This window comes from Lissotriton vulgaris, chromosome 4_1 (assembly GCF_964263255.1).
Source record: "Lissotriton vulgaris chromosome 4_1, aLisVul1.2, whole genome shotgun sequence".
In the NCBI taxonomy this organism is placed as follows: domain Eukaryota; kingdom Metazoa; phylum Chordata; class Amphibia; order Caudata; family Salamandridae; genus Lissotriton; species Lissotriton vulgaris.
Window position 1 is genome coordinate 1,643,562,539 of NC_141691.1, and position 24,018 is coordinate 1,643,586,556.

Genomic DNA, 24,018 nt, shown 5'->3' on the forward strand with positions numbered 1-24,018 from the left:
CCGCTACCAGCCCAAAGGGGCATACAAGTCAAGAAAGGCCAAGTCGTAGGCTGTTACCAACACTCGACCACTCACAACAGTCGGGGGCACGAGCAGGCACGAATACCCCGCCACTCCCGATGAAACAATGGCCGCCGCTCCACTCAGGCCAAGGGCTCGTCTCCTGAGCGCCCAAACGACAATCCGCGGCGTAGTCGTGATCCAGCAACTCCAGGACAGTTAGGAGTGGAGACCATCACCCAGTCCAGTCCCAAGGATGTGCGCCGCAGCGTGCTCAGTCGGCAGTCAGGTCCGGAGGAGGGAGGAGGGACCCGGGCCTATAGCCCACGTGCGAAGCCTCAGGCTAAAGTAGAAGGCGAAGCCGGGCTACGGAGCACCTGACATCCAGAGCGCGAGCCGGGGGGAACTTGGAGTCCTCGTAACTTCGGCTAGGAAGCTCCGATCCGCACAGGAGTTGGACCGTGAGTGGTCTGTCGGTATACCAACACAAATCAGGGGTCAAATCAGGGCGCAGTGATGGTCAGCAGGATCAATAAACGGATAATAGCTCCGGGCAGCAGGAGCCTCACGGCAGTGCGGCCATTCTGCAGTGCGCCCTCTAGCGCCCCCCATAGTTTGAAAACTTAAACTGCAAATATCAATTATATTGGTTTTATGTGATAAGGAAGAATGCTAAATGAAGAATTCATGCATGAACAGTGGTGTAACATTATTGTACCCCCAGTGCGGGGGTGAGCTTATGGGGCCCCCTCTGGCACTGTGTACCGGCATCCGACCCCCGGCCTGAGAGTGCCTGACTGGGTCCAAAGTGTGGGAGCCTCCTCTATGTACTTTGCAGGGCGTCCCCCTCAAGCTTCGTTACACCACTGTGTATGAAGATATGTTTTGGAGAATCCACTATGAAGAAGAATTATTTTTACATTGCATTGCTGATGATGAGGAAAAAATTATGACGAACAGTTAATTGAAGAACATCACTGCTTTCTGGAACTTGTGGTTATTTATAGTATACCTCTCATTCTGGTAGATACAGAATTCAAGAGTATGGCTGTCAGGACACAGAAGGAAGGTCTGCTGCACATTCTCCCAAGACAGCTCCAATTGTAGTAATGCAAGTTTCACATTCACTAGCCATCAGTAAGTTATGGTGTTGGCTGATATAGCAATACTGCTTACTAAATACCTTATTCCAGAATGGCTCATCACATAAATGGAGCCTGAATAACAAAAGAACAGGGATTGCTTACAAAGTATAGCCTACATCTAACCACTAACGAGAAGTAGAGTAAGTACTAAATAAAGAGCGAATTATTAAATTGGAATTCAAAGTTGACACGTCTTTCACTAAGCATCTGGCAGCAAGCATGGACCAACACTTTACAACGCAACCATTACATCTCCCTAAACTTACAACACAGGCATTACATTGCAACATCCTTTACAGCACATGACACGAAAACACAGGCATTACAACGCATACAATTACAACGCATGACACTACATCACTTGTCATTACAATGCAGGCATTACAACGCATGCCATTACAATGCATACCATTGGAGTTAGAATAGTAATTTTTAACCCCTACATTATCCAACACTTACCCTACTGTTGCATCCCCTGAAGTTAGAATAGTCATTTTTACCCCTACACTATCCAACACTTACCCTACTGTTGAACCCCCTGGATTAGAATAGTAATGTTTACCCCATACTATCCAATACTTACCTTAAATGCAATGTAATGGTATGCGTTGTAATGGTATGCGTTGTAAAGGTAGTTTTCTAAAATGCGATGTAGTGTCATGCAATGTAATGGAATGCATTGTAGTGGATGATGCGATGTAAAAACTGTGTTGTAAGTGCATGCGTTGTAAATGTATGCATGACCATTGGCATACCAAAAATAATCACTTTTAGAACAAACAATGCAAAATGCAGATATGCTATGCTTTGTACAAAAGTAATGTTGATGTTTGATAGTGTGATTGCACTCCTTCCAAAACACCACACAAACTGATGACCAAACACAACCCACCACAAGTAAAAGGCCCCCAAAACATTGATGTTCATCTCTTAAGGATACCAATTGACATCCTTATCAGTCTTTGGCCATTAGGCACCAATTACACCAAATGATTTAGGTGAAGAACAATGAGAGTCTACACTCAACAAAACCAAAAAACAACGGGTACTCACACTAAGATCTCCTTCCAAACATTACCTTCCAAAGAGCAGCCATGCATACCCCCAATGCATTACTCTGATCAATGCACACACAGCCATCAAGTAAACCTTTGAGGTCAACTACATTGTTGAAGAATTGGTAGTTTATCTGGATTTCTGAGTAACGTATGATGAACTAAACAACTCATCACAAAAAGTGGTTGCAAATTCTACCCTGACTTTATGGGATGGGTTTTAATTTTGTGACGTGATCATTGCACCAAAATGTTGCCATTTGCAAACCCTTATGATTGGAGACAAATATAAGGATGGTTGTTTTCAAGAAACAGCAGACCACAATCTCTCTGGTTGCGTTCCCATACAGGAACCTTTTTTTATAAGCTGTCCTTATTCCCTAAAGAAACAAGTGCTGCATAAAACATATGCTTGTCTTTTCATGAACATCAGGGAGTGGGAGTTGCAAGTTGGCCCATGTACCACTGCCTTCTCCGGGTGTCAATTCGAATAACGAAGTAGAAGCTCTTTCAAGGTGACAACTTCACCTTTGTGAACCAGTTACCCCCTACTTTGAGGTATTGGTAACTGATCACCATTGTATTCACAACTGATGGGTGGATACCATACCGAATCGTAGTAAGGAGAGGACTCTTCCTTCAGGCTCCTTCCTAATTACAATTCGGCACGGGTTGTAAACCTATTTTGTGAGTTGGAAATGCTTCTTTAACTTGCAAAATGGTTTGAACACATATAAAAAAACCTTTGCAGTCACAAACTCTGATATTGAGAATCATAGGGTTTGTGGACACAAAATGGCTTTGTATATCTTGTCCTTAGTAATCCACTAACAAAATCTCCACATTTAACTAACAACTTAAAAATGGGTGCAATGTCTTCACCAATAAGAAAGTCCAAAAATGTAGGAAGGGTGGGGATGTTACTGTTATCCATGTGTAAGATAAAACATGTAATTTATTTGTACACTCTTTATATACCTCCTTGCAATTCTTGAACATTTGCGGCACCATATTCCAAATGCTTCCTACATTCTAGCTGTGATTTGCTTCACACTATCTTCCTGGATGAGACGGCTGGGTTAGTTTTGCTCTCAGTTCTTGGGCAGGAGCCCTGGCATCAAACGTGTTGCATAGGTAGAGATAATAACATAATAGTTATTTGGTTTAGAATATTCAAAGGCAACACTGGTGTCCTCAGACAATTATTTCAAATTTGTCATTTTATCGAGCTAATGTGTGCACCTGGGATACACCCTCAACCTGAGGTTTCAACCGAACCTAGATAGCACACTATAACATAGAGAAGCGTCATCCAGTGCACAGCAAGAGTTTTGTGAGAAATTGGGTTGTTTGTTGAGGGGATCTGAGCCCTCCCCAAGCAACAGCCACCAACCCTGCAAGGGTGAACCACAAAAAGTCACTAAATTAACCTGTTATTAACCCTCAGGTTGCTTGGCACAAATGTAGCACTTAATCAATTATTAAGTCAAAGTAGAAATCAAGAATAGTTTATCACCAATTTAGAAAATAGAGCAAAATGTAATTAATTATTTCAGACCAAAATGACTTTTCTTCCTTGCTGAACAGGAATTGCTGCGGTGGAGAAGAATGTAACAGGAGCTGCCGCAAAGTCAGGCCAACCCACAATGCGCCTTGAACAGATCAACAAGCACGTAGGTCCTGGTTTTTTTTTCTTGGTTCTCAGAGTACTTTTTGGACAAAAACTTCTAAGTCCCAAGTTTGGCCTATCTGAACACCATTAACACTACTTCCAATGTTACAGGAGTAGAGAGTCACAACCTGCAGCATCAAGAGCCACTCAAGCAGGGTCCAGGTTCGGGTTTCTGTCCTTGAGGCTCTGATCTAGACGGTAGCCAACTAGCCCTTTGAGTCTCTTTGGAAGTACTAGGTTCAAGTAGAAGAGTTGGGGTAAAGCAGAAGGGAAGACCTGTGGGGGCTCAGAGCAGGCTTCAAGCAGCAGAGCACCCCTTTTTGGTGCAACAAAGTAGTCTTCTGAAGTACACAGCTGGCTACACCAGCAGGCAGTGCTCTGAGAGTCCTTCCGAAGGTCCAGTACTAAACTGAAAGTGGATCTGAGCGTCCCATTTTTATACCTGGTGCCACCTTTGAAGTAGGAAAAATGTATTGAGGCTTCCCCCTACAGAAACATCTGGAATTTTATGCGTCCCTGTCCCTAGCTAGTCTACAGGCACCAAACGCTAGTGTGAAGTGCTTTGGATGTGTGTGAGACAGAGTATATTGAAGTGCAAGTAAGGCTTCTCATAGCTCCACCTCCAATCCTGCCTGAGATGGGTCATTCAGGTAACCTAGTTTCTCTATGATGTTGCTGTCTGGGAAGATCATACAAAGGAAAAATGCCACTTGCACCTAGGCATGTTACTCAGGAACAGGTTGCAGGCCTCAAGTGGCCTTTTTAAAAGTGTGACCTAAAATCCAACTTTACCTTTGAAAAATAATTTTATATGACAATTTCCCAGACACCAAACATGCCTTCCCTACCTGATCCCTATCCAAAATTAGCACTTATTTAATGTAATAAGGTAAAACAGTGTTATCTTAAGGGAGAGGTAGGCCTCACAGTAGTGAAAAATAAATGTGTGAGTTTTTCACTTCCAGGACATATTAAACTTAAAAGTACATGCCCAACTTTTTATATACACTGCACCCTGCCCTTTGGGCTGTTAAGGGCATACTCTATGGGTGACTTATATGTATTAAAAAGGGAGTTTTAGGCTTGGCAGTGGGTTATTTTTCCAAGTCAAATTGGCAGTTTAACCCCTTAAGTGCTGCCGTCGGCCGTCGCAAGCACTACCTTCGTAGTGCTGCGCACGTCCAACGGCCGAACATGGCCCCGCCCGTTTTGCAGAAGTGCCGCACTGCCACTAAATCGCGGCCGCGGAAAACGGGTTAATACTGAGGGCAGGCTGCAATGGCAGGCTTGAGACATGTTTTAAAGGGCTATTTAAGTGAGTGGCACAATCAGTACAGTAGGCCCTGGGTATATGGTATATTACTTTGCTAGGGCCTTATCTGTAAATTCAATATGCCAATCTGATATAAGTACATTTTACCATATTTTAGGGAATGAGCACTGGCACATTTAGCACAGGTTAGCAGCGGTAAAGTGCACAGAGTCTTAATGCCAACAAAAACAAATTGAGAAAAATAGGACCGGGGAAGGCAAAATGTTTGGTGGGAAGACGACTCTAAGGCTGACTGGTCTAACAAATTTTCTGAATACTTCTACCCCTGTAAATTCACAGGTAGTAAAACAGTTCATAATCTTCAGTCATCTGGCCCACTGATATCATTACCGAGTCAGGCACTCTCCTATTCCTAGCACGCTGATTTAAGCCGATGTTGGTTTAACCAATTTTCTAGCAACAATCCCAGAGAATATGAATGTGAGTCGACCAATGAATATGTGGTTATAAACAGGTGAATTTGCCAGAGGTAAAAATGAAGGGATGGCTTTCCATTGACTCTGAACAAATGTTTACAATTTATTTTCCATGTTTTTATCATTTTCCTCAGAGGTCAGGCTCAATCCGAGTTTAATGAGACTTGATGTTTGTATTTTGAGACAACATTATTTTCATGCTTGTTTCAGGTTGTTCATTTGTGCTGAAACGTATTTGTATACCTTGTTAAATATGACATAAATATTGTTCTCTCGATTTCAAATGTTATATGCAAATAATGGAATTTTCTTCTACTTTTGTACAATGATTGACTAAAATATGTTAAAAAGACCATCACACCACTGTTGATATTATATTTCGCATGGGAATTACTGTGAAGGCTTGAGGAGAACTTTGCTATGCACTGTGTGATGTTTCAGTAGGTGGTGGGCGTGCTAATGTGAGCATTACGGTAAAACTAGCACAAAAAATTCCCTACTCTAGAAGCGGGGCATACTTCACTTTGTGCTTCAGCTTCTGCATATAGCCAGTAATGGCTAGCACAGGTAACGCCATGGGGCGGTGAAGCCGGGCTGATTGGGAGGGGGGGTGGCTAGTGGAGTGTGACATACAACGGAAAAATGGAGTGTAAAAGGAAATAAAGAAATCAGGGCACTTACTTTGAGCTCACAGCATCACTGAGTCGGCGATGCTGGGAGCGCTTTGATGTATTTATTTACTTACTCTCCACTTTCCAGTTGTATGTCACACTCCACTACCCCCCCAAGCATCATCACCCCTGCCACGGCCCACTGCCCCACAGCGTTACCTGTGCGAGCCGCCATTGTCAACAGCCCACTTGAGTAGATCATTACCTTATCACCTTAATCATTACCAATTTATTTAAATTCTCCTTAAATCTACCTCATTCAGTTTGTCCAGTCCAATCCATTTTCTTCGATGCATTTCCTACATCAGCATGAAAAACAAGAGGCTCCACTAAAGTTCTTCACTATAAAAATAAAAACATCAACAACTAAAAAACTGGATGACAATGAGACAACTAGAGAAAATCACCCTTTAACCCAACAATCTTAACAGCAAGGTGATCACACACAATTACCAATATGTAGATGGCAGGAAATGTCAGAGTTTAATCATTTGATCAACCTAGGCTGATTCTGAAGGAATCCTTTAACCCACTTCCATCTAAAAACACAGAACTGTTGCAAGTATCCTTTTAGCAAGGTTCCAAACCTAGTATACAAAAGTTAATCTATGAACAACAGAAAGGAATATCTGGGTCATAAAACAAACTAGTGTATCCTGAGACAAAGCTTTAGGCAAACTAAGAGACTAAAAGCTTACCAAGGAGAATAAACAGAGGCTGAGAAATTCTCACCAGACCACCCAAATGGCGGAGTGTCTTCATATGAGGTTAGATTGTGGATCCAGACAACGCCCAGACCATCATGTGACGGTATAGTTGTGGATACCAATTTTTTTTCTCCATCCATGGGTTATTCTCAATTGGTTGCTGATGAGGTTGCTTCTCCAATGTCGAGACTTTGTACAATGGGACCTTGAATTATGGCAACCTCGTGTTACAGAATGACGAGCACGACATCAATTGATATATGCGCGATAACAGTATCACACACGCGCTCTACGTGAGTCACTGCCACACGAATGTGCCGACACAAATACATCACATTGCGCATGCACTGAAAATTAGTCACTTCCAAGCGTGCAGGCGAAGAGAGTCTCGCGGACTGGCGCATGCCTGTTAAAGGGTATTCTGCCCTTTATACAGACTGCGCATTCTCCAAATAAATCTGTATCTTCTACCGCACATGCGCAACATGACTAATTAAGTCTTGTTAATTACAAATTATCCAATTAAAAGGGGTATAAATCACCCTCGTTTTTCTGGAGACATCACCTTCACTTCCTCTCGGACGCCAGAGAGGGGTACCGATGGAGAGGCAGGTCCCAGGGATCGAGGGTTTCTTCTTTCAATCTCCGTATGTCTGTTCCTCCTTGTGGGTACTTCGTGGTATGATTGCAGCAATTTCTGACCACCTTGAGTCTTTGTTAGAGACTTTTTGTATCTATTAAGCATTTTGAAACTACTAAGCAATAGGTGAACGGAACACTCGGAATTCATAGCCAGCCCCCACCCTCTGTCAGCATCTGGTCTGGTCATGAGTGGGTTTCTCCCCTTTTAGGTTTTAATCAGGTTGTGCGAATCAGTAAGTTGTGATTTTAAGTAGGCACGATGGTTCTCATTGCGTCATTCTTTATTTCCAACTTTGCACAACAGAGCGGTGCCTCAGTTTTCCCGAGCGGATGCCGGGTGAGGTGAGGTCCACCACCCACACATAGCTGGGTGAGTATTAATCATACTTCAATTGAGTTTTCTTTCCCAGATGTAAGCTAATGGGTTAGTATTTAAACCTGCAGTCTATTTTTCTGTGGGGTAAAAAGTAGAGATAATACTGCTCTATGTGCGTCCTGTACAATGTTTTAGTGACAAATGTAGAGGCTTTTATAAGTACAAATTACTATTTTTGTATGTGGTTCTCTATTATGTTTTTTTGTAGGTAAGGATCACATTATTCAACACCCCAGGACACATTGGGGCTCCAAGGTCCTGATAGGATGATTATAATTTTGTATATTCACACTTACACTCATTTGTGGTGAAAATAATTTGAGTGGAGTAGCATTATATTTTGATTTGGTCCTGAAGAAAGCCGGATAATACTTCCTCCTGGCTGAAACATGTCGACCGTCTTGCACAGCTCCACTGGGTAGTCATATTGTCAGACTACCAGGCGTAGATTTTATGTTTGATGCCAAAACAATACCCATTACACATAATTTTTGTTCTGGTAAACAATTTTAAAATTCACTCACTTTCACGCACTGCACCTCATCAGCAACCAATTGAGAATAACCCCTGGATGGAGAAAAAATTGGTATCCACAACTATACCGTCACATGATGGTCTGGGCGTTGTCTGGATCCACAATCTAACCTCATATGAAGACACTCCGCCATTTGGGTGGTCTGATGAGAATTTCTCAGCCTCTGTTTATTCTCCTTGGTTAGCTTTTAGTCTCTTAGTTTGCCTACAGCTTTGTCTCAGGATACACTAGTGTGTTTTATGACCCAGATATTCCTTTCTGTAGTTCATAGTTCCATATACCAGGCCTTTGGGATATCGGGGTCGGTAAATATAGGCCTTCTTGACCCTCTCTTTACTGTGTTTTTTGGTTACAAAAGTTAATCATCATCCATCCACTAAAAGCAAAGGTAAACCCTAAAATGCGTGAATTGCTGCTTTAGTGATGGAATGTTGCAAAATAAACAGCAAATTCGAAAAGGAAAAACCATGATGTTTCATTTCATTTTGAGTTATTCTTCGAGGAGCAGTTCGATGCTAGCCCAAAATACACCAACCTTCAATCTGTTAGATGAAGTGTACTACATCAACTGCTTTTGGACACAGAACAGGAATCACATAGGACTACTCCATTATACCCTAGATAGTGCCCTACTCCACCAAAGGATATCCAAAAGATATTGCATTCCAGGTCCACCCTGGAGAGAAAAACAGATTGCACAAGTCTCGGCCTGAAGAAGAAAAATCAACATTGAAAGTCCCTTGCATCATGTATTACTGTATAGTGGTCACAGGCCCCACTTATTAGCAATTTCACAATATCCAGAGGGCAAAAAAATAGGTCAGGAAATTCCAGGATCAATGACTAAGCCAAATTCAGGAAGTGCAGGATGATGAAGGCGCCCCCTTCACTTCCTTCCACTTCAAGGTCCTGCCCATTCTGTTCACATTCAATATGGTTTTGTACACAGTCCTCTTTAAAAAGCCCCTCACCTATCATTGAAACGGAGCTCTCTCGTCCCCTCCATGTATTCTGAACATGCATCAGCACATGTGCGCTATCCCACAATAGGACTGGTCTAGATGTAATCCCATTGTTTCATTAGGAGCAGAGAACTCGTTATTGGTTCTAGATTTAACGGTAATGCGGTGCACAGTGGCTGCAAGCTGAAATCATGGCCTGTTACAAATAGTTTAAGTAAATACATAAATACAAACATAACTGTGTCCATACCGTAAAAAAGAAATGTTTTAGGCTTTAAGAGAAGTAGTGTAATCCTAGGCTGCAGTTTAATTCCCCGCTGCTTAAATAAGAGTAACAATTTGATTTAGATTAGGCAAAAAAAGGAATAACAAGGAAATGTGATGGGATACCTTAAAATGTGTATTCAACAAAAAATAATAATTTGGCGGAAATATTTATCTTTACATAAACACTCAATATCCCTTTTCGCTAGCTTAGAAAATATTTGAGAAGTTGTTTAACAATGCCACATTATATTAACTGTATTTTGATTTTTTTTCATGCATTTTCTTTTGGATCCTTACCAGATATTCGTCTAGCAAACCACTAAAACATTTTCTGCTCAAATTTGAGCTTGTAAATTATGTACTTTTCGTGACTGCTTTATTCCAAAACCAACCAAATATTCATGACAAGAATCATACCAAACCTTTATTTTAATTAATTTAGTAGTTTGCTCTCTCTTTATCTTGGATATGAAAGAATACACAATTTTGTAACAAAATTCAGATGATATGGAACAATTTACAGTTACCACTTGTAAATTTATGCTGGGCTGTGCACGCAAGGCATTCACCATTCAGACTTTAGAGCTATTGTTTGTGTCCATTCTGCTGGGACATGGCTCATAAATGAACAGCCTTCTGCTTTACCTAGAAATGCGACTCGACTTGGCAAAATTACATTATCACATCTGGAATAAGATTAGAAGTAACCACAAAAACAACAGATTATGCACTGACACTGAACTATTTTGTTTTATATCTATCAAACACAACTTAATTTCAAGTGACAAAAAGATATGCACTTTCAAATTAAAATCAACCTGAATCCAAATATAGTTTATCTATGAATGAGTGATTTTGTGAAATATGTAACATACATGCCACGTGTATATTTACACCCTAACCCTCAGTGTCATTGTTATATGACGTGTGGGGGTTGCAAGGTTAAACTGCTCTTGAAAGAAGCAGAGTATGAAAATAGTTGAAAGCCCTACCTTAAACATTGCAACTGGTGCATTCTTGCTTGACCCCACTTTGTATGTTTCTGCCATAAGGGAATGGAAGATACTTTAGCAGACTTTATGGAATGTACATTTTTGAAGAAGATGCTCAACATAAAATAAATGAGTTGTGTGCACTAACAGCAGCTTGTGGCTATCTCATTAAACTCAACATCAACCAAATAGGCAAACTCGGATGCTGAAAAATAATGTTGATATTACAAAGGCAGGGCAGTGAGGGAACATCTCTCCTAGATTTCTGGGCCACGTTTTCTTTGAACTAAGAACCTCAGAGCTTTGCCTGGTTGGAAACTCCAATTGATTCAAATATAATTTTTACACTGGTTTCCAAAGCCGCTAAGTCATTGATATTGTTGTCTAATGAATTATTTTGATTTCAGTTGGTAGTTGCAGTCCAGTGTCCAAGTACCCATAGGCTGCAGCTTGATCCAGCAGAAATCCATTTTACAAATGTTCAAATTGAATTTCAAACAGGGTAACAACTATAGGAACCCATATTTTTTATTGTAGATTTTGTGTGCTCTTTTAATAAAATGTTTCATTAGAATATCAGTCACAGATGCTTACACCAGATGAAAAACTAGAGGGCATATTACCAAGGGGGCGATAGGCAATTATCGCCGGTTTAGCGGCCGTTTTCGGCCGCTAAGCAGTGATAATTATATTGCTCTGATGTTAGCGACAGTTTTTAGGCAATAGCGAGTGGTTTGGGGCCCGCTTTGTATGTCAGCCATATTGATCGCTAATGACATGCAAAGTGGGCGTACCCAACCTGTTAGCGACTGAAAGCAGTCGCTAACGTCGCTATCGCCTATTAGAAAGGCAGGTGTAGCGATGGAAATATTCCCGCTAGCGCAAACAACTAACGCCTGCTCAGACCAGTTCTTAGCCATGTTATCCAATGGGAGGTGGAGAATATGGCTAAGAGCATTTTGTCGCAAATGCGTGAATATCGCTGTATTCTTAGCGATATTCAAACATTTCGCCGCTATCACTGGATATTTTAGCACAATGGAGAAAAACTTTGCTAATAGCATGTTTTCTCCGCTAACATATCCAGCCATAGGCAGCGATAAAAAAAATCGTTGCTAAGCCTATTTAGCGATAAATATCGCTACTTGTTGGTAATATACCCCTGAATTTTCCCTTTAATTAGCAGAAACTAGTGGCAATCATGATTAAAAGAGCTGGAAACAGTGAGGTTTATCGCCAGTTTAAAATGTTCTACCCATTTGAATATCATCATTTTTAAGTCATCAATATAAATATTTTTACACCTGTCAAAAGTTTGCTAATCGTAAATTTACACTTACAATTCCTACTTCTGACTTACTAAGAAGACACAAAATTCAACAAAAGCACACAACAAAAATGTACAGCAGTGCTCCTTTTAACACATGCGTTCTCCTGTGAACGTGTCCTCTGGTTGTGCAATCTGCATGAGTAAGTATGGCAAATTTTTATATGAGTGTATCCAAATAGTCATTGCTTTTTCCTTCAGCTAGAAAATGTTTTTCTGTTTGGAGAAAACGGTTCTCATGAACATCCATTCCATTTAGAAATGTTCATCTAAACTTCCACCACATGGGTTCCATAAAAAAATCCAGCAATATGCACCAGTGTTCTGCCAATAGATGGCCTGATATAGTGTTTGAAAGACAGTATTCCTTTTGCCAGCATGCAGCGCATATTACCACCACCATCCTGACTGACTACTGTCTTACAGATTTAGGGATAGCCACTTGCCCATTGGTTATCGCTATAGATTGAAAGGAACCACAGTACAGGGGTTCCATTTAATTTACAAACGTTTCGTGGATGGCTGCCAACGGTTTCAAATGCCATTCACCAACATTTAAACATTCTTTTTATGTTTCAGAAACTAGTTTTATTTTCAGAGAAACAAAACAATAATACCCTCGGTACTGGGAGTTGACTGCAGTGGTGTGGGGAGAGAAGTTTCTTTTGTCCCACACTGCCAGGTATTTGCTCATGGTGACAGCGAGAAGAAAAAAAACATTACACTGTCCACCCTAAGTAGTGAAGATTTGCCTGTCTTTAAATGAGGTGGGTAGACCAGGGGTTTGGCAGACAGGATACTCCATGCCATATGTGACATTAGAGAGGACACTGGGGAATAGACTGGATGATTTCATTCCGGAATGTCTAAACACAGTATTGCAAAATAACTATTTTAAATTCAATGGTAACCTATACCACCCACCAGATCAAAGGTACGAGAATGGGAGCAACTTGTGGCCCCAGTATAGCGAATATCTTAATCTGAGAATATGTGCAACAACATATCTACAATGAACTAGCACCCTTATAGGAAACCTACAACAAGAAATACAGTATTACAACATACCAGTTATCATCTGAATAGCCAAAAGGAATCCATGCCATTTGGGGGATTTCTGCACCACAATGAAGGACTACATGCAACATGGTGATGATTTAAAGATAAGACTCTACAATAGAGGTTTCCCAAAGTGACTAGTCAAACGTGTCTTTAAACGAGCTAAGTATTATGACAGAGAAGCCCTCTTGGAGGGGAAGGACAGGAGAAGTGGGTAGTAGCTGGTCTGTGTTACCAATCACTCCAATATAAATTACTAGCAGCCCGCCCGACGTTGTCCGGGGGCAATGAGGCTCAGTGTGCAGTCCTCCCGAGCGCAACCACCACCTTCAGGGGCCACGCAGACCTCCGGCAGCATGTCGCGTCTCGAATCCCAGGCCCCCAACCACCTGTGCAGCCGTGGGCCAAAGACCGGGTGACACTCACCGCCGCCGTCGCTCCTTAGCCTCGCGCTCCTGGCCGCTCCTCCCTGCGCTCGTGTCCGCTCCTCAGCCTCGCGCTCCTGGCCACTCCTCCCCGCGCTTGTGGCCGCTCCTACCCCAGGGCATGTCGGACCTCTACCTTAGCCCATTGCGGGCACCGCTGCTCCTCAGCCTCGCGCTCCAGTCGCTGCTCCTCGCGCTCCAGACGGTTCCTCCTCGCGCTCCTGGTTTACTTACTGAACTTTACCAAAATGTCTGACGGTGATGTCAGCACGTTCCTCGTTAGCACACACACCCACCTCAGACATGGCACTACTTCCAAGGGACTACTTTGGCAATGAACGTACTTTGCCCTTGTAACATATATTTTTTGCTGATATATAGCTTATGACCATCTGCTTACCCTGACCTTTCCAACGCTGTATCGGGTGTGTGGGTTGGCGTGGTGGTTCCCGAGTTTACCCACCTCAAAGGCTGAAAGTTCTTCCTTTATTATAGTAGTATAAATAAATAAGATCAAGAGGATATTGGAATGTAATTGGAAGATCTTAAATACTAATGAGCAAGATAGCAAATTGGAGAAACAAATATTTGTATTCATGTGGTACATGAATCTAAGGGACCAATTGGTACATACTCACCTGAAAGGCAACCCCAGAGATCAACAGATGACAATTGATGGGAGAAAACAAATCATAGGAAATCATCATTGTGGCACCTGTCATGCCTGTGAGGCTAAGATAGTAACAGAACAATGGCACTATGGACATCGGAGAGGACCCCTCAAAGATATGACCAACCGAAGAAGCTGCAATGTGGTCTATCTTATATTCTGCCCATGTGGTTTAGGCTACATGGGAGGAATGGGGGGGAGGGGAATTCAGAATACAATTTAGTGAACACAATTCCCTGAGGAATAAATTGCAACAAGCACCTAAGGTAACACACTGCTTGGAGAAAGGACATAAAGACAAAGATCTCAAATGTCTCATACTATAGAAGGTTAAGCCACAGAAAGGATGACAGAAAACAGAAGTGAGAAACAGAGAGAAACTGTCTGGATGTTTTCACTCTATACAGTCAAGGAGGGATTGAATGAGAAAATAGTATTGATGGTGACTTAGACTCTTTCGTGGTATAAACAAAAGAGGAGTATCACCAAAATAGAACCTGGAAAGGTTCTTAATGGGATGTCAAAGAAGGAAGCAAAAGGGTATTGTCCTTTTGTTTGGAAACCCCTCACTCACCAACCTGGTTGGTGACATGCTTCATCATCGTGGTCCACCCAGATGGCCGAGTGCCATCTGGGATTGCTGTGACACCTGACTACAGTGGAGCTAGTTTTTGGGTGTGGAGTGCAAGAATTTTTTTTTTAAAAAATTGTCCTGGTATGACTTATAGAAAAAACTTTATTCACAAGCTACTGGAAAATGGTAAAAACAAAGTGTAGATACTGATAGGTGATAATGACCAGTAATTTCTATGTGTGTGTATAAAAAATGGGTCTACATGTTTCAACCTGTAAACGGTAATCTCAGGTTTTCGTCAGGACCAAAAAATGAAAATGGTTGGTGTACACACTCTAACGTGTACCCAGACCTAAATTCCTAGAAACTTTCTGCAAAATTGTGCAGCAGGCTGTCTCAAACCCAAATGGGTGAGAAAAAGCAGAGAAACTATATTCAAGGGTCTCAATTGCTCCGGGGGGCAGAGGGAGGCTTGTTCAAGGGAAACCTAGTAATTTCCTAGAAATCCGTGATCCGGAATACCTACACGTTATCAACGGGGACAACAAAGAGGCGTGTAGGTATTCCGGATCATGCTTTCTGTTCAGCTGTTTGGTTGGTTTGTGCTTCTACTCATGAGTTCTGTTCCCCAGTGAATAAGATTTCTTTTCCATTACAAGTTACACAGTCAAGAAAGACACTGTTCTTTCCCATTGCAAGTTACTCAGTTCAGAGATACTGATAATGATACAAATAATCATAATGGTGATAAAGGGGATAATGAAAAGAGGCAACCAACTTCTCAGATGGATATCTGATTCCCTCTTTGTTGACCAATTCTATAATGAGCATCTAGGAAAGTTAAAAAATGACTTCATTTTTTTCACTCACGATATCCCTTCCTGGTTCACGAGCATCTTTAATTCCTTCAACGTCTCCTCCTCATCTATCCCGCATGGGCAGCAGCTAAAACTTTCCCCCTCCACTTGCTTTAATGGTTCTCTCACCATTACACTTTACAATAATGGGACAGTCATGATTCAAGCTACAGACCCATGTCTCACTCTCTTTGACCACCTCTTTCACTCCCTTTGTCTCACCCATACGACTATGATCTCCCTTGATTCTTCCTGTAGCTCCTCTCCTTTCTCCATGTCTCACCCTGACCTCCCTATACTCCATCTACCGGAAGACACATTGTCCCCCCTTCTCTTGCCCCCTCCTCTCCCATTCTTCCCCCTTCCCAGTATGATCTTGCCCCATCTCGTCTGCCTTACCTCTGGCCTCCAATCCCCCTCCCCACCCTGCATCTTCCCGATATTCCAATGCTATCTCCTCTACCCTAATCCTTCTAATCCCACTCACCCCCTACTTAATCCAGTTTTCTTACAACCTGGTCTACCGATCAACTTTCATTACCTTCCTCCTTCCCTTCCCCTTTCTCCTCATCCCTTTTTGCTCTTCCCCCTCCCTCATCCCCTAAATTCTTCTCTTACACCTCCCATCTCTCCTACACCTCCCCTTCCTCATCCTTTGCTTCACAACCATGTCTCCACTCTCGGTAATTCTTTTCTCTTCCCTCCCTCTGACAATACAGTCCCATTCTCCTCACTCAATTACCATCTAGCTCAATCCCCCGCTCTGCCTGTTGCCTGTCCCCCTACATTCACCTCTCATAGCCTACAGTACCTGTCCAGCACCTTCTTCTCTCTTCTCCCCATTCCCAATCCTTTAAACCCTGGCCCTCCCCTCCCTGTTCAGCCCCTTCTCCTATCTTCTCCCCATTCCTTTGGCCTTCATTAACCCCCCTTCCTCCCCTCCCTGTACAGCCCCTTCTCCTCTCCCCTACCTTTGGCCTTCATTTGACCCCCATCCTCCCCCCACCTCCGGTCCCCCCTCTCTACTCCTCAACTGTCTCCTCCTAATTATGATATCTACTCTTCCTCTCTGTTCAACACCAGTAAAAATATCTCTCTTGCCACCACTGTATCACCACTCCTTTTGATCATTATCTTTTCCCACCTTCTACCCTTACTCCCCAATATCCCCCTGTTCCCCCTCCCCTCCCTGTCCTCCCTCGCCTACTGCACTCTCTCACTTATCCATCGAGCCACCCAACACTCCGTGCTCAGCCCTCCTCTTCCTGGAAAATAAACTTGATTCTCTCATCACTTCCATTTCTCAGCTTGTAGCGTCCATCTGACTTTTAAGCGCCAAGATATCCCCCTTCCCAAATGTTAGACCTGGTATCATTGGCGTGAGTCTCCCTTCCATTTTTAGCCGATTGCCTCCTCTGTTTTTGATCTGTTTTGCTGGTTCAGATGCTTTGGGCACTGTGCCACTGCTTTTCAGTGCCACCGTGCAAGTGCTCCCTATGTTAAATTGATGTATTGATTAGTGACTCCATGACTAGGTTAATTATTTACTTGTCAGACCCTAGTACAGTGTACACCATGTGTGCCCAGGGCTTGTAAATCAAATGCTGCTGGTGGGCTTGCAGCATTGGTTGTACCACCCACAGAAGCAGCTTGTAAAAGTGTGTCTCAGGCCTGCCACTGCAGAGCCTTTGTGCAGTCCAGTATTGCCATGCCGACTTAGTAAGTGCACCCACTTGCCAGTAAGTAAACCTTCCCTTTTCTTCATATAAGACACCCCTATGGTAGGGCCAAGGGCAGGGTGCATTGTAAGTATACAGTAGGACATGCCCTTGTGTATTGTAGTGTAGTTCCCATTTTCCCAATAGGCTCTGCTCATTAGAATAACATAAACAGCAGTGTAGACGTAAGACTGAGGTCATCTAGGTCTCTACTGACTATGTTAAACTTAATTTAGGTTTGGGCCAGCTAGCTCAGAGGTCACTGGAAACTTTCTTGAATGAATAGGGAGGGATAAGCTTCCCTGGCTCAGACAAGAAGGAATTCAGTTTCCGACAACCGCATAAACATGACAACTTTGCTCCCTCAGAATAAGAGTGTATCTTAAGCATAGGTGAATTTTGCTAATTGGCAATTCCTGAAATTGCGCATTTGCGAATTGGCAATCCGCAAAATTTGCGGATTTTTTATATTTGCGTGTTCACGGGTGTTCGCGAGGCGCTTTGCGTGTTCACAGGTGTTCGCGAGGCGCTTTGCAATTTCGTGTTTTTTTTTTGCCTGCTTAATCACTGCCACCCTCTCATTTTTTATGCCAATCTGCCCTCTGTACCACTCGTTACTGTGCCCTTCTGCCCTCTGCCCCACTCATTTTTTTCCCCTTCTGCCCTCTGTCCCACTTTTGTGCCCTTCTGCCCTCAGCCCCACTTAGAATGGCGCCGGCAAGCTGCCAGCGCCATTCTAAAATAGCTAGAAATAGCTTCAACAGGAAGCACTAATAGATAAAGTAAAGCAGGTGCCCCCTTTGAAGGTCAAATTGAGTTACACAATCATAATCACCCCAAGTTTGGGGTGATTAATGATTGTGTAACTAAATTTGAGCAGCACCTGCTTTACTTTATCTATTAGAGCTTCCTGTTGAAGCTGACTTTTGTAACTATTTTAGAATGGCTCTGGCAGCTTGCCGGCGGCATCCTAAAAGAGTTACAAAAGTCAGCTTGAACTTTTGACCCAATCCGTTCCGTTCGCGGATTTTGCTGGAAATTCGCAGATTGCGAATTTACCGGAAATCTGCGAGCAGAACGGATTTTCCGCCCATGCTTAGTGTATCTCTAGAGGCGTTTTCAATAAAAGGTGTTATTTATTGAGCAGTCTTCTTTCTCATGCAAGAGAAATGAATTGCCACAATTGCAATACTTAAAGTGAAGTAAAATGTGTACAGTAAAAGTAGTATTAGTGAATATTACTGTAAAAGCATTGATATGGTTTCTTAGCCACATGATACTTTAAAATGGATAAAATATATACATACACAAATACATTGACTAACATACTCAATTGGTGCTTCTAACTAAGCCTACCCCGATGTACCTGACCTAAGTCTAATACTTGGGAAGGGATGAGTAAGTAGCAGTTTAAGTTAAGTTGTTTAAGAATATTTTGCCAAGAATCTGCATCAAGAATTCTCTTAAGGGTTAAGTCAGCTCTGTACCTTGGTAATAGAATGTGGGAGGTCTGGTATCTCTTTCCTCAGGACTCGATATCCCAGTAACCCGCAAGGGTAGGCTGGAAACACCGGAGCTGGATTTTCTCGGCTGGAGAAAAAGACAGAGTCTCTCTCAGTGCGTCAAACGGGAGGTGCGGCTTCCGTGGGCTCTCGCATCAGCTTGGCTCTCGAGCCAGTAGTTGGCCGCTCTGCTCCAAACCACCGTGCGTTTGCTGAAGGCAACTGTTGATATTTTATACCTGGAAGGTGCCGGGTTTGACGTAAGGTTGGACATAAGACTTCACTAAGAACTAACAGTTCTTTCTGGACTTCAGGAGTTCTTGTTCAAATCGAAACAAAAGCAGGGGGGATTTCCCGGGCTGCTGGAGGCTCGGTTTGTTTAAAGAACGCGTTGTGCTTTCTAGGATTCGATGGGAGTAGCCGTGCTGTGCTTTGGACTGCATGGGCTATTACTGAATATGGATCTGATTCTTATGCCTTTATCAGGATATTATTGATTATAACCTCACAAGGGCATAACTCGGGAATATCGAATTAGGGTCCTAGATATAAACACGACAGTATGTGACATGTCCTAATAGTGAATTACAGCCATTTTCATTTTTCACTATTGCATGGCTAGCTGTTCCCTTATATCTCTTATATCCTAACTGACCCAGGGAAAATGGTAGAAATTCGAATTTAGTATGTCTGAACTCAGAATGACAACATAATCTTTTAGTGAAGTTGGTTTTAACATTCTGTGTTTGAAAATACCACTTTTAGAAAGTAGGTATTGTCTTGCCTAACCATCCAGCCTGCCTCTGCTAGCTTGTGTATTGTGTGTCTGGTTTTGTGAGTGACAGGGGCTGAGGGATTTCAGGAGACAGGGTGAGTCAGCACTAGGCTGAATGGACCTATCTGCATACAGATAGGTGGGAGTAGCACCTGGGTCTGAATAGTGCTGTGCCTGCCTCCCACAATGCTGGTTCCACCTCCTGTGGTGTGTCTGATGACCCTGGCCCACCCTGCCAAAGGAAAGCAGGAGTCATGTAAACAAAGTGCTCCAGGACTGCACAGAACTGGTGTGGACTATGTACAGAACCCTCTGCCTTCAGAGGACAAATGATTTGCTAGTATAAATATTGGGGCCCAGACACCAAGACTTTAGATCACTTCTGGAACAGCAAGACAAACCTCTGCCAAAGAGAAGAACCAAGGAAGCTGTAGGAGTTGTACTGCCCCCTGCCAGTGTGCTGTGTTGCTGGGTTCGCCTACAGTGGTGTCTTCAGTGCCAAGGAGAGGAGAAGGAACTTCTAAAGGAGTTTCGTAATCTTGCAGAATATTACTTCAAGGGCTTGATTTGAGCTTGCCTCCTGACCGAAGTCTCTGGGATACCAGACTTCACTCCTTCTGTTTGCCTGCATCTGGAACTTGCTGTTCTAGCTGATACAGAAAGAATTCTGCAACACCGACGCCTCTGAGCAACGCTGTCATCTGCATTAAAGCTGTGAGCGCTACTCTGACTTGCAATGTAGACAAGACGCTAGCCGCCATGCCACATCAAAGCCAGCAAGCGACATAGTAAGTCTACCATAGCCATGAGCGCTGCTCCGACTTGTAACGCCGGCCCGATGCCTGCTGCTGTGCCGCATCCACTCTGAAGCCGAAATCATCGCAGATCCGATCGTCGACGTGGGTGGGCAAGAATCCATCGACATTTTGACATCGTACAGAACCGTGGTTCCGGCACCCTCGTGATATCACCTCCTCTCCGGAACCAACTGTTATGTCAAAGATCACAAAAATATAGATGTAGAAATGTAGTTTATGTGTAGGTAAAGAAGCATCTCCTAGTAACACATCCTTGTACATCGGTCAGCTCACAGCAACTGACCAAACTATGTCTAAACCGTGAAACAGCACGATTGCAGATCGTGCCGTGAAGCAATACAAGCACATTCAAATGATAACATAATATTCTAAGAAGCACAATGCGCGAGAGAACAGCGCATAAGAGCAACAGCACGTGAGATAGAGTGCATGACAGAAGCATGCGCGTGACAGAAGCATACACAACACACCTTCCCCCCTTATAAAACAAAACAAATAAATAAAAACAACAACAATAAAAAAAATTAGCTTTCAAATTTACCCTTCACAAAAACAATAAAGTCTGACATCCATTTAGGCTTTCTCATAGATCTTTTCTGTAAAGATACATCACTGCTATTGACAGGTGTAGATTGAACATCCACATTTTGACTTTCCACACTGGAACAACTAGGTGCTGCTCCATCATTATTACAAATGTACTTCCGTCTAAATTCTCATCCAAAAACGAATAATCAGTGTGGTTCACAGTGGCAAATTTCCTGTAAACAGCCTTTTCTGATTTAAGAACAGCGATCCTGTTGAGATTCCATGCCTTATTATTTGACAATCTCACAGAATTTTTCAGAACCTCAACAACTTCAAAAGGACCCATGAATGAACTTTCTCCTTTTTTGACCTTCCAAGGTTTTTTAACTTTCACCATCATGCCAACTTCCACAATCGGGTCAACTTTAAAACCAAATTTCTCATTAAAATATCTTTTGTTATTACAATTGGTGCGAGCAAGATTTTCTTTAACTTTGCCCAAATCTACACCTGAAAAAGTTGATTTAATCAACCATGACGGATTCACTTTAGTTCTAGGGAGCCTTCCCCTCATTATCTCAAAATGAGAATATCCAGTCATGGAATTTACAGTAGTCCTGTACATCCACATTTTTAAAAAAACTTCCACCTCCCATCTCTTGCCTTCATTTCCCACTGACTGTATGGCACTTTTTAAAACGCTATTAAACCTCTCTATTACTCCATTACCGCTAGGATTGTACAGAGAAGTTGTGGAATGCACAATACCTAACCTTGAAAAATAATCTTTAGCCTTATTTGAATTGAATTGAACTCCATTGTCCGTTATCAGTCTAACAGGCAAACCTTCTTCAGTGAAAACCTTATCTAAAAAACACAAAACAGACTCAGTATCTATCCTTTCAACAATCTTGATAATGGGCCATTTAGGAAACACATCAATAGCCACAATGATATATTTAGATTCATAACCAATGGGACCCATAATGTCCATAGCAATGGTTTCCCAAGGATTATCGGCGATTACACGATCAAGGTAAATAACAGCATAAAGAAGACTCTCACAGTATTTATGGATCAAAGTAAATACTCCGAAATTAACTTTCAAAATCCAGAGAATAACTTTGTAGATCTTCTAATCCTTCGGTGCTCGTTTATGTATATAAATATATATTATTTTTTAAATAAAACCAGGAAATGCTTCCAAAGTGTTCCGTCCCTCGTCGCCAAATTGTTACGTCAAAGATCACAAAAATATAGATGTAGAAATGTAGTTTATTTGTAGGTAAAGAAGCATCTCCTAGTAACACATCCTTGTACATCGGTCAGCTCACAGCAACTGACCAAACTATGTCTAAACAGTGAAACGGCACGATTGCAGATCGTGCCGTGAAGCAATACAAGCACATTCAAATGATAACATAATATTCTAAGAAACACAATGCGCGAGAGAACAGCGCGCAAGAGCAACAGCACGCGAGATAGAGTGCATGACAGAAGCATGCGCGTGACAGAAGCATACACAACACCGACACCTACCCTTTCTGCGCAAGCATCCAGGACACCAGCGCATGATCTTTCCCGAAGTAAGGAACCACCGCTGCAACGCGCCAATGACGCCGCACCTCCCTGACGCTGTCTTTGTTTTCACATTTCCCAGGTACTGTTTTCTCTGGGTCTGTTTTGACTCCAGGCCCGACGCCGTGCACCTCGCGGTCGGCGCCGTACTTTGGGATTTCTTTGACCTTGAAATTGTGATAACTCCTGTTAGGGTTATCTATTGCTAAAGACTGTTTTTAAGTGAATAACTGATTTTTTTTACTATTTCTACCATCTTGAAGAATTAGTATCGATTACAGTATTATGGATTTTTAGTCGTTAATGGTCTTGTGATAAGTCTATATAAAGAATACTTATTTTTATACAACTTTCATCTGTAGTGTTTTCACTGTATTACTGTATGTGTTCGCAAATGCTTAACACACTGCTCTGAGATAAGCCTGTCTGCTCATGCCAAGCTACCAAGGGGGTGAGCAGGGATTATCCAGGCGAACGCGGCAGAAAAGCAGTGGACGAAAACATGACCCCCTCCAGCCATCCTAATCTGGCGGGAGGTCTTTTCTGTGTCCGCAGCGGTGAATCCGCATCCTCCGGGCCGGCGGTAGGTTATAAACCATTCAAAATGGGAAGGGGTATCTTGGGGACCCTTTCCCCTTTGTGAATGGGTCCGAGAGACCACTGCCTGACGTTAAAAAATGAAATCGAGAAGTTTTTATTTTTCCTTTTTTTATGCATCCCGTTTTCCTCTTAGGAAAACGGGATGCATAACGATGGATCACCAAGCCAAACACTCCACACACACAGAAAGGTCTGAAACCTCTGTCTTTTTCTGTCCAGGAGACTATTTGTTCAGGCTCTCATACTCTCCGGACTTTATTATGGCAAAATCCTTTATCTGGGCTCTTTCCATTATGTGACAAAGAGGCTCCAGACTATCCAGAATGCTGCTAACCATACTGATGAATCTTCCCTGATGTCGATCCACAAAAGCGGACTTGAGGGACCTCCATTGCTCCCAAGTGAGCAGCAGGTACAATTTAATGCCAAAAAGTGGTGCCTAGTAAAGAATAAACAAGACAGGCGACCAACCGCTATCATCAATAATGATAGGAAAGCTGGAAACTAATGTTGGAGAGGGATAGGAGAGGATCCCACTCTGTTGGAACAAGGGTCCTCACACACCCAGCACTCTAGGTGTCATGCTGCATCATCTGGATCTGCTCCTCGTTGGGCCGGCGTTGCAATACCCAACCTACACCCATAAAGGGGCTCTTTATCGGAGAGCTTTTGTTCCTTGCTGTATGATGAAGTTGGGGTGTGTGGCCCGTGAAGTGTAGATACAGTGAAGTGTCGGAGTTAAAACAGGTAGAACACCCTAGTTGTCATCACATGGTTGACTTAATAAGCTCATAAACACCTCCTTAAGGTCTCC